This window comes from Megascapheus bottae, chromosome 17, assembly GCF_031878675.1.
Source record: "Megascapheus bottae isolate mThoBot1 chromosome 17, mThoBot2.hap1, whole genome shotgun sequence".
Taxonomy (NCBI): Eukaryota; Metazoa; Chordata; class Mammalia; order Rodentia; family Geomyidae; genus Megascapheus; species Megascapheus bottae.
The window spans coordinates 6,862,282-6,873,485 of NC_143525.1; the positions used below are offsets into that span (position 1 = coordinate 6,862,282).

General features: G+C 37.9%; 1 long non-coding RNA gene across 1 annotated transcript in view; it reads left to right on the forward strand.

Moving 5' to 3' along the window:
• LOC150050916 (uncharacterized) overlaps nt 1-11,204 on the forward strand; it is a 168,065-nt gene that overhangs the window by 71,929 nt on the left and 84,932 nt on the right. The gene's annotated exons all lie outside the window — the stretch shown is intronic.

The window sequence follows — 11,204 nt, forward strand, 5'->3', positions numbered from 1 at the left end:
GTATGTATAATGAAAGCAGAAAATCCAACAAATTATTTTATCCTGAGACAAAATTGTGAGAAAGTCAACAGTAGTGTCTAAACAGGAAACAATTTTAGAAGGTTCCTGGAGAAATATTACACCTGAATTTTTAATACAACATCACAGTAATTGTATTTCTTACTCTATTTCTCTGAGGTTTTTTTAAAATGGATCTTATGATATCAATTGATTTTTTAAAACTCAATTCTTGGGCCAGAAGTTTGGCCTAGTGGTAGAGTGCTTGCCTAGCATTCACAAAGGCCTGGGTTCAATTCCTCAGTATCACATAGACAGGAAAAAAAAGCCAGAAGTGATGCTGAGGCTCAAGTGGTAGAGCTCTAGCCTTGAGAAAGCCCAAGGACAGTGCTCAGGCCCTGAGCCCAAGCCCAGGACTGGCAAAAAACCAACCAAACAAACAAAAAAACCTCAATTCTTATTTTAGATAAACTCAATTCTTATTTACATACATATTTGTTCCTTCTACCTCTGTTATGAAAAAAATCAATATTCTAAATATCTCTTCTGAATTGATAGCCAGTGTAGACTTTCATATCAAACTAAATTTAATTTTTTTCCCACTGGTAAATGATGATGAAATAGACTAAGTCCTGTTGCTCTCACCAGAATAAAGAAGGTACTTTCCTTGGGGTAGAAGACAGCTTGGTTTGTAGAAAGTGGTATTGTGGTTGACAGTGACAATGCAAATGTTAACAATGAAAGCTTGAAGTATTTATCAGCTTTTCAGAAAGTTCTAGTTTTTTGAGATTAACATTTAATGTCTGTTTGATATAGGTAATAGATATGGAACTTGCTAGCTACCGTATTTAATTTAGAAACAACCTCACCTGTAAAAGTCTCATGATGATATAGTAAAATTTGACATATTTTTCAAGGGATAGATATTACAACACAATGCTATTGTTAGGGTTTTGCCTAAAAGAAGAAACATTATTCTTTAACATTTTTTATTTCTATGATTTGCTTTCATACAAAGCAATTTTGAATTAATAGCCTAATACCCTCTAGAGATTACTATAATACAATTTATCCCCAAAATACAGAGAGAACACCATCTTTCCTTCTCCTGTCTTAGATTAAGTTTTTCCCTAGCAACAACCCTCTAGGGAGCCATAGATTTGTTATTGGGGGTAAGAGATTATGGGTGAAGGGGTCTTTGAATGTACCAGCTGAGATAATGTCCTTACATTTCCACACTGTGTTTTATCTAAGTAGATACAGCTAGTATATTCAACATAAACTCATCGAGAAGAATTGTTAAATACATAGTAGGTATTCTTCATTGTACATATGCTGACCACAATAATAATTATAGGTTTCAACTTGCAGATTTGGGCAAGATCTCATACATGTTTTGCTTCTGTAGAAACCACTGACTTAGGTCATAGCAACAGCAGGAGCCTTGGTTGTCAAATAGAATATAGCCTCCTCGTTTTACTGATGAGGAAACTAAAGCTCTTCCAGGCAAGGGGTCATTCAGTGTCACAGAGGTGGTAAGCAGCAACAGTGAGATGTGAGCTCTGTTCCCTAAATCCAGGTTCAGTGCTAATTCCACCGCAACATACTGTGTTTGGAAATCCATAAAAGTTGACTGACTTGACCTAAGCAACCATAGCGAACCCGGTCAACACATTGTTGATGTCACCATGTGACCTCTCTTGTTGGTTGAATTGAAGTAGTTGTTTTACACTAAAGCTTACAGGCAGGAAGTGTGGCCTAGTGGTACGGTGGTTTGCTTAGCATGCAGGAAGCCCTGGATTCTATTCCTCGGTACACATACACAGAAAAATATGGAATTAATACTGTGACTCAAGTGGTAGAGCATTAGCCTTGGAAAAACTCAAGGAGTTGGGGAAAAGATTGGATAGAATGATTGAATTCTTTCTGAATTTCTAACCAAATGTGAAAGAGAATTTCATTTGTTTGGTGAAATCACCTGAAAATTCAAATTTTTATGAAAAGCCATTTTTTTTACAGAACAGCTCTACTTTGTACAAGATGACCAATGCTAACTTAGGAAATTAAATAGTACCTCATTAAAACATAGAAAGTAGGGATCCCTTTGTTTAGACCATAAAACAAATTCCTCTTACCTCTTGTGTAGCCAGATGAAGAAGGTGGCAGGCTCAAAGCAGAGAGTGACTGTTGAAAGAAAACACAGGATTTTTTTTTCATTTAATCATGAAATCCTAGTAGTCACATAGTATACAATGCCAATCTTAGGAATGTGGGGGGGAATATTTAAAATGTGGGGACTATCAGACATCTCCCTTGGACGAAGACTCATCATTATCATCAGGAGCATACAGCTAGCCAGATGTTCTGCCACATTGACATACCTTTGAGGCTTTTGAGGAAGGACAGGACTGGCGCACCTCAACTCCACTTTTATAGAGACCATTCTGCAAACACAGCAGCCACCTCAGCAGTCCTAACTGGGATCGTACTTGGCAAAACCATTTTTGGCAATCTCTTTGCATAATATTCACTGACTGTGGATGTGAATGGATATAATTAGAAATATTTTTGTCACCTATAAATAATTTGACAGAGGATGATCTAGAGTTCTGTATAGGCATTTGATAGGGGATGGGGATTCAAGGCTTCTGAGGCTATTTCTCCAGCTTAGCTGTTGCATCATTCATCACAGAATTCAAAGCCAGGTTGTCACTTATTCTCCTGCCTATAAAATCAGCCGGACAGAATTTGCCCAACCTGAGGAATTTAGGCTAATTGACTTGCTAGCACTTGGTGTTCTTAAGGAGTGTGAAATGAATTTTAGATCCGGCACTATGATTGGACCTAACGAGTGATGGATATTAAGACAGACAATTCCTAGTCAAGGTCTGGGCTTTAGGGAAACTGGTGATAGATTCTTTTAACACCAGAAAGTCTAAAAATAGAGGAGAAAAAGTAATTCTCAGATTAGCTAGTGGTGATGGACCAGTGAGGGAGACAAGCATTAGCATAGATATAAACACTCCTGTTCCTTTTCGGGTGGACTTGCCATAGACACCTGCAGCTCTCATGTTTTCTCATTGAAGAGACAACAGAATGCTGTGTAATGTTCCATTCAGATTCCTACTTCATCATGGAAGGAGATATAAACGTGCATTCCTAGGTCACGGGCAAATCCCTGAGTAGCTGTAGCTCTGATGAGGTGGGTACTGCATATTTTTACCTAAGGTGGGAGGAACAATGTGCATCTACAGCACGCGTTCTGTGGACTGATAAGCTGAGTGGGCTATCACAAACCCACAACATTCACAACTTGGGGTTATTGATTTTTCCACATACACAGCTGTTGCTGAATGTGACAGGAAATCTTCCTGCTCTAAAAGTGTCTAAAAGATCTGGTGTGATGTTTTCAATTATCATCTGCCAGCTTCAATTTCTGATCAAGCGGATCACTGTTTGTAGAATGTCTCTTTAACACGGTGACAAGTTGAGTCTTTTAAACTTTTAAAACCTCTTTTGATATAGTACTATAAAATAGGTAATCATCTTTAAAAAACATCTTTATGACAATGACTCACAGAAATCTACTTATCAAGACAGTTAATTATCTAGTTATTTATTGAAGTAACGTGTAGTTACTTATCTAAGACAGAAATAACTTGTTCTTATTTTTCTCTACAATTTCAATAACTTGCTGATTTTTAAACTTCTTTTGGAAATTTTGTCTTAGTTATAAACATAATGATTTTTAATTAAACATATTTGCTACATATGGAACTGAAAGGTGAAAGAAGAAATTTGTATGAGAAAAGATGCCATGAGAGATCTGTAGAAATAACATCTAATGTATACTGGGCAGCTACAAGCCAGACTCTTGAGGTGTTATAGACAGTCTGACCAGTAAGATCTTGAGAACTCTGAAATAGAGCAATGACATTCAACTGGCAATAAACAGGGACATCCAGAAGTGAATCTGAGCCTTGCAAAGCTCTGTCAAGGAAAGAAGAACAATCTTGCATGAGGGAGAGGTTTCCTTTAGAATAGCTTCTCTAAACAGAAAATTCAAGAATTATCACTTGTATTCATTAAATATGAATTTATTAGATAATTAGTTATGATTAGGTATTCATGGAAGGATGCCTTAAATCCAAATTAGAGCTATTTGGGAGGTAAACATTCCAGATACAATCTCTCACTGGTAATTTTTCTTTGTGTACTTGTAGATAAGGATAATGAACATAGATAAGGAGAGAAGAAGGTAGTGTTCATCTTATGCTGTTGTGAAACTTGCAGCATCATAAAAATTAAACTAGATTATATAGGCTATTAGATTATGTATGAGAGTTAACGTATCTCATTTAATTCATGCACAGATATGTAAAATGCTTAGGAGTCACAAGGGGTGCTGAGGCAAACATTTCTAATAAGACATGAAGTCTTCATGGCAAATTGACTTGTGAGTCAACCAAAGGATTCAAGGGAGGAAGGTAAAGAATAGTTAGGAAATGTTCATTCAACAAGATTATTTTTTCTTACATGAATTTTATTAAAAAGGTGAAGCTGAAACAGAGCCTCTGGAGACAGTCATTTCTAACTTTTATAGTACTCAGCACAACAGCATATCAATAAAGCACCTTTAGTTTCAACAAGTAAAACTGATGTTTTGTTTTTTTCTTTCTAATTTCTTGTAGACCACAAAGGGCCATCGCTATTAAAAAGAAGATACAGATTAATTCTAAGTCAACTACTTGTGCTGTATATAGTTTATTTCCATCTTGTAGGAATGGGTCACTCACTCTTCTATTAAAAATTTATCTTGACTGTTCTCTGTCATCTTCTGTTGGTATAGTGGATACTGCAAAAGCAGAAAAGTAGCGCTCTCATGGCAATTTTGGTCAATGTTAGGGACTAGGGGAATATACCCTAACAAATAAAGCGGTACATATATATTGTGTGCTAAAAGGAATAAGTACAGCAAGAAGGAAAGGGAATGAGTTGAACCAAAGTGGGTGATCTGGGAGTTTCTCTGTCTGGGAGACAAGTGAAAGAAGGAGCCATATGCAATGCTTGAAGTAGTGGTTTCAGATAGAGGAAACAGAAAGTGCAAAAACTTTCTGAGACAGTAATATATCAGTGCTTAATTTGTAAAATGTGGAGGAAATTGCAGGGCATTTAGGGTAAATGAAATGAGCAGGCAGAGAAAATCACATCTTTCAGGATTGTATCTATTTGCTAGTGGAATCTTAAAAAGTAAGACTATATAGGAGCAAAGAATAAACTGGTAGTCCTCAGAGCCTTGGAGTTTGGGAGGCAATTGAGATATTAATCAAAGTACATTGAATTTCAGTTACCTACAAAGAGTAAGATCAAGCAATCGACTGTCCACATGGTATCTGCAGTTAATGACAACATGTTATGTATGTGGGCATCCCCGAGAAAAGAAACCTTGAGAATTCTCACCAGAACAAAATGACAACTTTGTTAGTAACATGTTCACTAAGTTGACTCATGTTTTTTGGATCAGCCTCAATTTCCTCCTCCAGCTGAGATCACAGACATGTACTCCACACAGTGTATTTGTTGAGATGAGATCTTGCTAACTTTCTGTCCTGGCTGGCTATGAACCCCTGTCCTACCAATCTCCATCTCTGCCTTCCAGAGAGTTGGAATTTTAGGGATGAATCACTGCACTGGAATATATTTTAAAATGCATTGTGCCATATGTGTGTGTAAATATATATAATTTAACTTATTCAATAGAAAAAAGTAGCAAGGAGGCCTATAAATGCAATAAAATAAATAAATGAAGGGAGAATGCCAGGTGAAGCACTGGTCCAGAGAATATAGGACTAATGTACAGCCTGTGGCTTCTCACCAGAGTGAGATGAGGAGCCAGTGAAAATTTTAACAAGAGGCACAATGGCACAATGTCAGTGAAGTTGTAAAATAACCACTTTGTTTCACTGGTGATTATACACTGTAAACAGCTAGGGAAAGTCCAGGACATGTATCCAGGCTAAAGGTAGGGAGGCATGGCAGCAATGTAGATGGTCATAATACTGGTTTGGGCCTTGTTCCAGTTGCTTAGGGTTGCATAACCAGTCACTTTGAACATAGTAGATTGAAATGAAGCATTTGAACAAACCATACAAGTTCTGTGGGTCAGGGATTTGGAATTTCAAGGGGCCTAGTAGGGCCCCTTAGGACTCACAATCTGGAAATGACTCAACAGCTAGGGGAAGTGCTTTGTCTAGTAGTAAAGGTTAAGAGGGGAAAAATCATGTTGACAGTAGTAGTAAAGTGGTATCTGAAAGCTGACAACGAGACAGGATGAGGAAACCTAAGTCTTGCTAAAAGAAGAGCAAAACTAAATATATGAGTATTCATGAAAAGTCTCCTGTACAGCTGGACAAATGGATGACTTTACGAGAGTGAGGATGTATTTGTGGGAGACAAAGTGAGAGGGGTTAGAGCCCAGAGGCCAAATAGAAGAGACTGAAGACCTGGTCTCTGGTAAGAGCAAGGCACTTTGTGTATTAAGGAAGAAGAATGAAGGCAAAGTTCAAGTGAGCTGGTAGATTTGACAGAATGGGACATTCTAATATTCTTGCTTCTGTTTTCCTCTTGAAGCATGGAACAATGCTGTGGGTGGAGAATGAGAACAGTGGAGGAGACACAGTGCATTGACACAGAAAAGAAGATATAAAGTGTTCAGCTTTGAGAGGGAAAGATTCTCTACACCTGCATATAATACTGAGTTATGATCATAAAATTAAGAAAGCCCAGCTTGACAAATCTGCTTTATTCAGCTATGTTAATTGCTTAAATGTGGCTACAGAAAAGGCAAATGGTTGTGTTCAACCAGCGTGAGACTTTGTCCTGCAAGTGCAGTCTAGAGAAAGAGGGGTATGAAAACTAGCATTTTTAATGGTTTTCTGTTTGCTACCTTTGTTTTTTATGTTTACTTGCATATATTAGTTGTACAAAAAAGTTAAGGAGTTTCATTACCCAGTATTTACCTATATGTATATAGTGTACCCAATCAATTTCACTTTCTTTCACGTCCCTTGAGTCCCACTTCTTGAAAAAACTTCAATAGTTTTCATTGATCTGTTTTAATACATGTTTATAAAATACTTTAATCATGTTTCACATTTGTACCCCCACTAACTGTAAACCTAGCTACTCATGAGGCTGGAAATGGGAGGATGGTGGTTCATGGCGAACTAGGGTGGAAAAGTTTACTAGACCCCTTCTAAACTGATATTTGGATATGATGCCATCTGTCTGTCATTCCAAGCTGTGTGGGTGACTGAGATTCAGAAGACAATGATTCCAATCCAGCCTGGGCAGGAAAATCCTTGAAACCCCATCTCAACAGAGGGAATCTGAACCTATGTTTGTCATAGCAGTAACTACAGGAAACATGAAATATGTGAATCCTGGCCAAGGCATGAGTCTGGGGAAAAAATGAGATCCTATCTCAAAAATAGCTGATATAGTAAACCACGGTGGGCACAGCTCAGTGGGAGAATGACTACCTAGCAAGTCTGAGGCCCTGCACTCAAACCCTAGTACCACTAAAACATTTTGTTTACTCCCCCCTTCCCTTTCCTATTTCAAATAAATAAATCTTTATACAATATACCAGGTAACAAAGTCAGATCCAGTAACTATATGAAATTAACCAAAGGGCAAAAAAAGAGAAGAGAAATAGCATAGTACATTAAGAACAACAATCACACAAGATAAAGTTCTTGTTTCCATATCCTAGAGATCATTTCATTTAGTCTCATCCTATTTGGAGGGATAACAAGATGATTGGGAGGGGTGGAAGGAGGAAAATAGGACAAAAAACATGAGAAGGAGTATCAGTGTGTGAAAAATAATGAACCTGCTACCTGGTGAGTGTAACTGTAACCTCTCTATACATTACCCTGGCAATAAAAAATAAATTAAAAAATTAAAAAAAATTTGTTTACTCTGATAAAAGACACAAAAACATTTGGATGAGAGAAGGTAGTGGAGACCATGGACTCATTAAATACATAGTTTCATATTCCAAGTACTGTAAAAGGAAAGTGTGAAGTAATGGGGAGCATTTATTTAGGCTGGTGTCAAGTGGTACAGCAAAGAGATATAGGATTCTTTAAACTGTTACTTGAATAATATGAGCCTTTGGGACTTACAGGGAACTTAATGAAGAGCATTTGAAATAGGGGAAGTTGTGGAGAGGGGAGTGAGTAAAGGATAGCTCCATATTCTGAATGTTTTATCAAATGTACATTGCTCATTTTACCTCACACCAACCTAAAGCACAGCAGTTTCTGTTGTTGCCATATGCTGAGAAGTAAGGTGCACAGGCCTACAGAGCTGACGTGTGAGTCAGGACTCAGTCGAAGGCAGATTTACCCAGAGACCACTGTCTCATCACCACATATCACTTCCAAAGGCCCTTTCAGTGTTTTTTTTTTAACTGCAACAATAAAGGAAAGACCAGAAATTTTTAAAAGGCCAACAATAATAAGTGAAGGACCTCCCATCCGATTATTTACACTTTATGAAAACTTACATTTATAGGAACTCCGTGTAGTGTTATGAGATCCAGTTGAATATACTCCAGTGTTTACTAACCAGAAGCCAGCATATTCAGTCAGAATGCCACAAATAAATGAACAGCCCTAACTTAAGGAATTATGGCATGTACATGACACTGAAAAGATAGAAACACATAGGAACTTACTTTTTCTCTATTGGTGGATGCAAGTGGAGTCTTGAACATAGCTTTCAGGAATCGTGTATGGGTAACACATCCATCACTCAGGCCCTAAGATTTGGAGCAGTTTTATTCTCTCAGTACTTCCCCTGTTTTAGCTTTCTACACCTGTCCACTTTTTCCATTATGTGAGCAGGGAGGTACCTGTTAATTGCTATTGTTAACTCAAAATTACCTAGATCCTTGAGAAAAGAAATCTAAGTTGTAAAAGAATGAGAAATTGAACATTTGAATTCTTCATACTAATTCAGTTTCCTTTTTCAGGGCCTCACTGATTCCTGAAGGTTGATATTTATTTGTACAGCTTTTTCTTATTTTCCTTCCTATTTACTATCTGACATTTCAGCTCTAAGATTTGAGAAATCACGTATTGTCCCCTCTATTGAGTAACATTAGCAATTAATGTTTGAGAACTGAATTTCCCATGTATTGATGAACTGAAAGAAAAAAATTAATAGTGGATGAATTTAATTATAATTGGGGTCTCTTGGTACCAGTTAGGCAGCAAGACACGCTTAGTGCCTGCTCTTACAGGATTCGGGTTAAAAGTCATGTTAACCCTTAGGATTTATTTTTCTGCTCAAGTTATTTTCTGTTCAAGCATGATTCTTTATTATTGGTGTAGCTTTACATTAGTGTCTGTGCATTTGAAGGAGCAAATACACCTTCCAATCTTTGCAGATAGATTTTTAGCAACTAAAGACCTTCTCCTGTTGATTTCTAGGGTCATGGAATTGCCTCCAGGCTTGTGGCTGAGTGGATTTGGTGCAGGGGCACGTGATTACTTTGCAATCTGTAATGAAATATATGGTCACCTGATAACAGACATGCCAGCCAGACTTGTGTGGTCCTTGGGTAGACTGGATGGCTTCTAGGAGCCTTATTTAATAGAGTTGGTGTTGAATGTGATCTGCTTTTGAGTTTAAGGTAACAAGGTCTGCTAACGAGTATCTGGGCAAGTATGAGTTCCTTTCAGTACCTACAAGAGCTCCTTCAGGGTCACTAGGTGGTTCCCCTGAGTATGCAATACTGGCTGGGTAGTGGCTGAGAAGAACTAGAACTGGAACATGGGGAAGTTCTGCAAGTCATACTAGAGGTTGAGATCTGTTCTGCAAGGAAAGACGAACGTGCCTGGTTTTGAGTTATTGAATAGTCAGGGAACTCTTAGGTTACCGTGGAATTGAATTTTGGTGCTATTTAAGAGTCCATAGGATCTGTCTTTCCTAAGGCTCTTTGACCAAAGCCAAATGAGGTTGTAGTCTAGCTCACAGAGAAATAGAAATGTTTCTGGCTCTAGGGCTGGGACTGTGGTCAATGAATCTGTCATAATAAACATCCCTCCCAAGACTTGGGTTCTGCTAGATTTTTACCTCTTCTCATCTAAGTCACACACTGCCCACCGAACAGTTTGTCCATGAATGACTGCAGAATTATTGTTGCTATGAGAAGATATTTGCTACCTCACAAATTTACTGATCTATTTTCTTTTCTTTTAACCAGAAAGATAATTCACTGAGGTCAAAGAGGAAAACAGTGTTTAAGGAGAATAGAGAAGATTTAAAATAGAAAGAAATAGAATCATTAAGCAAGTTGAGTATTTCTAGCACTGAAGTGAGGTTACCAAGGACAAATTTATCTCCTAAATGTAGAGTGGACTGATGAATTCATTCAGATTAACTGTCTTTCTATTTATGTGTGATAGGAAGATGGTGACCAAAAAAAAACACTCTTGGAATTTGTGAACAAAGTGAACATGAACAGAAGTATTAATTTTTGCTTAATTAGAGAAATAATGATGAAAGGGATGATGGATTTGGAAGAAGTCAGGAAGTTCAAATCCTGGAAATGCCATTGGAGTTGAAGAACTGTTAGGAATAGTTCAATAAGAATGTTGGAAATTCGGGCTGGGCATGTAGCCTAGTGGTAGAATGCTTGCCTAGCATGCATGAAGACGCTGGGTCGATTCTTCAGTACCACAGACATAGAAAAAAAGCCAGAAATGGTACTGTGGCTCAAGTGGTAGAGCTGTGCCTTGAGAATGACCAAGGACAGTGTCCAGGCCCTGAGTTCAAGGCCCAGGACTGGCAAAAAAAAAAGAATGCTGGAAATTCAAGGGGCACATATTGGATTTAGTGACTTGACGGTTGGGCAGTGATATTTTCCCAAGGGAGACTATGGAAGAGTCAGAATGGAAAGAGGTAGTGGAGGTGGAAGTGGAAATACTGGAGACTATATCAGTGTGGATGATGAAGTCTCCTAGGACTGTACTAAGAATTGGGTGGAGAGGGAAGGCAAGTGCCTTAGTGAAGGAAGAAACACGACTAAGTACAAAGGAATTCTTGAAGCATGAGATAATAATGGTCCTCTTCCAAGGGGACCACCAGGTAAGCAATGATGTCAGAAGGAGGAAGTTTTCAGTTTAAGCCAAGGG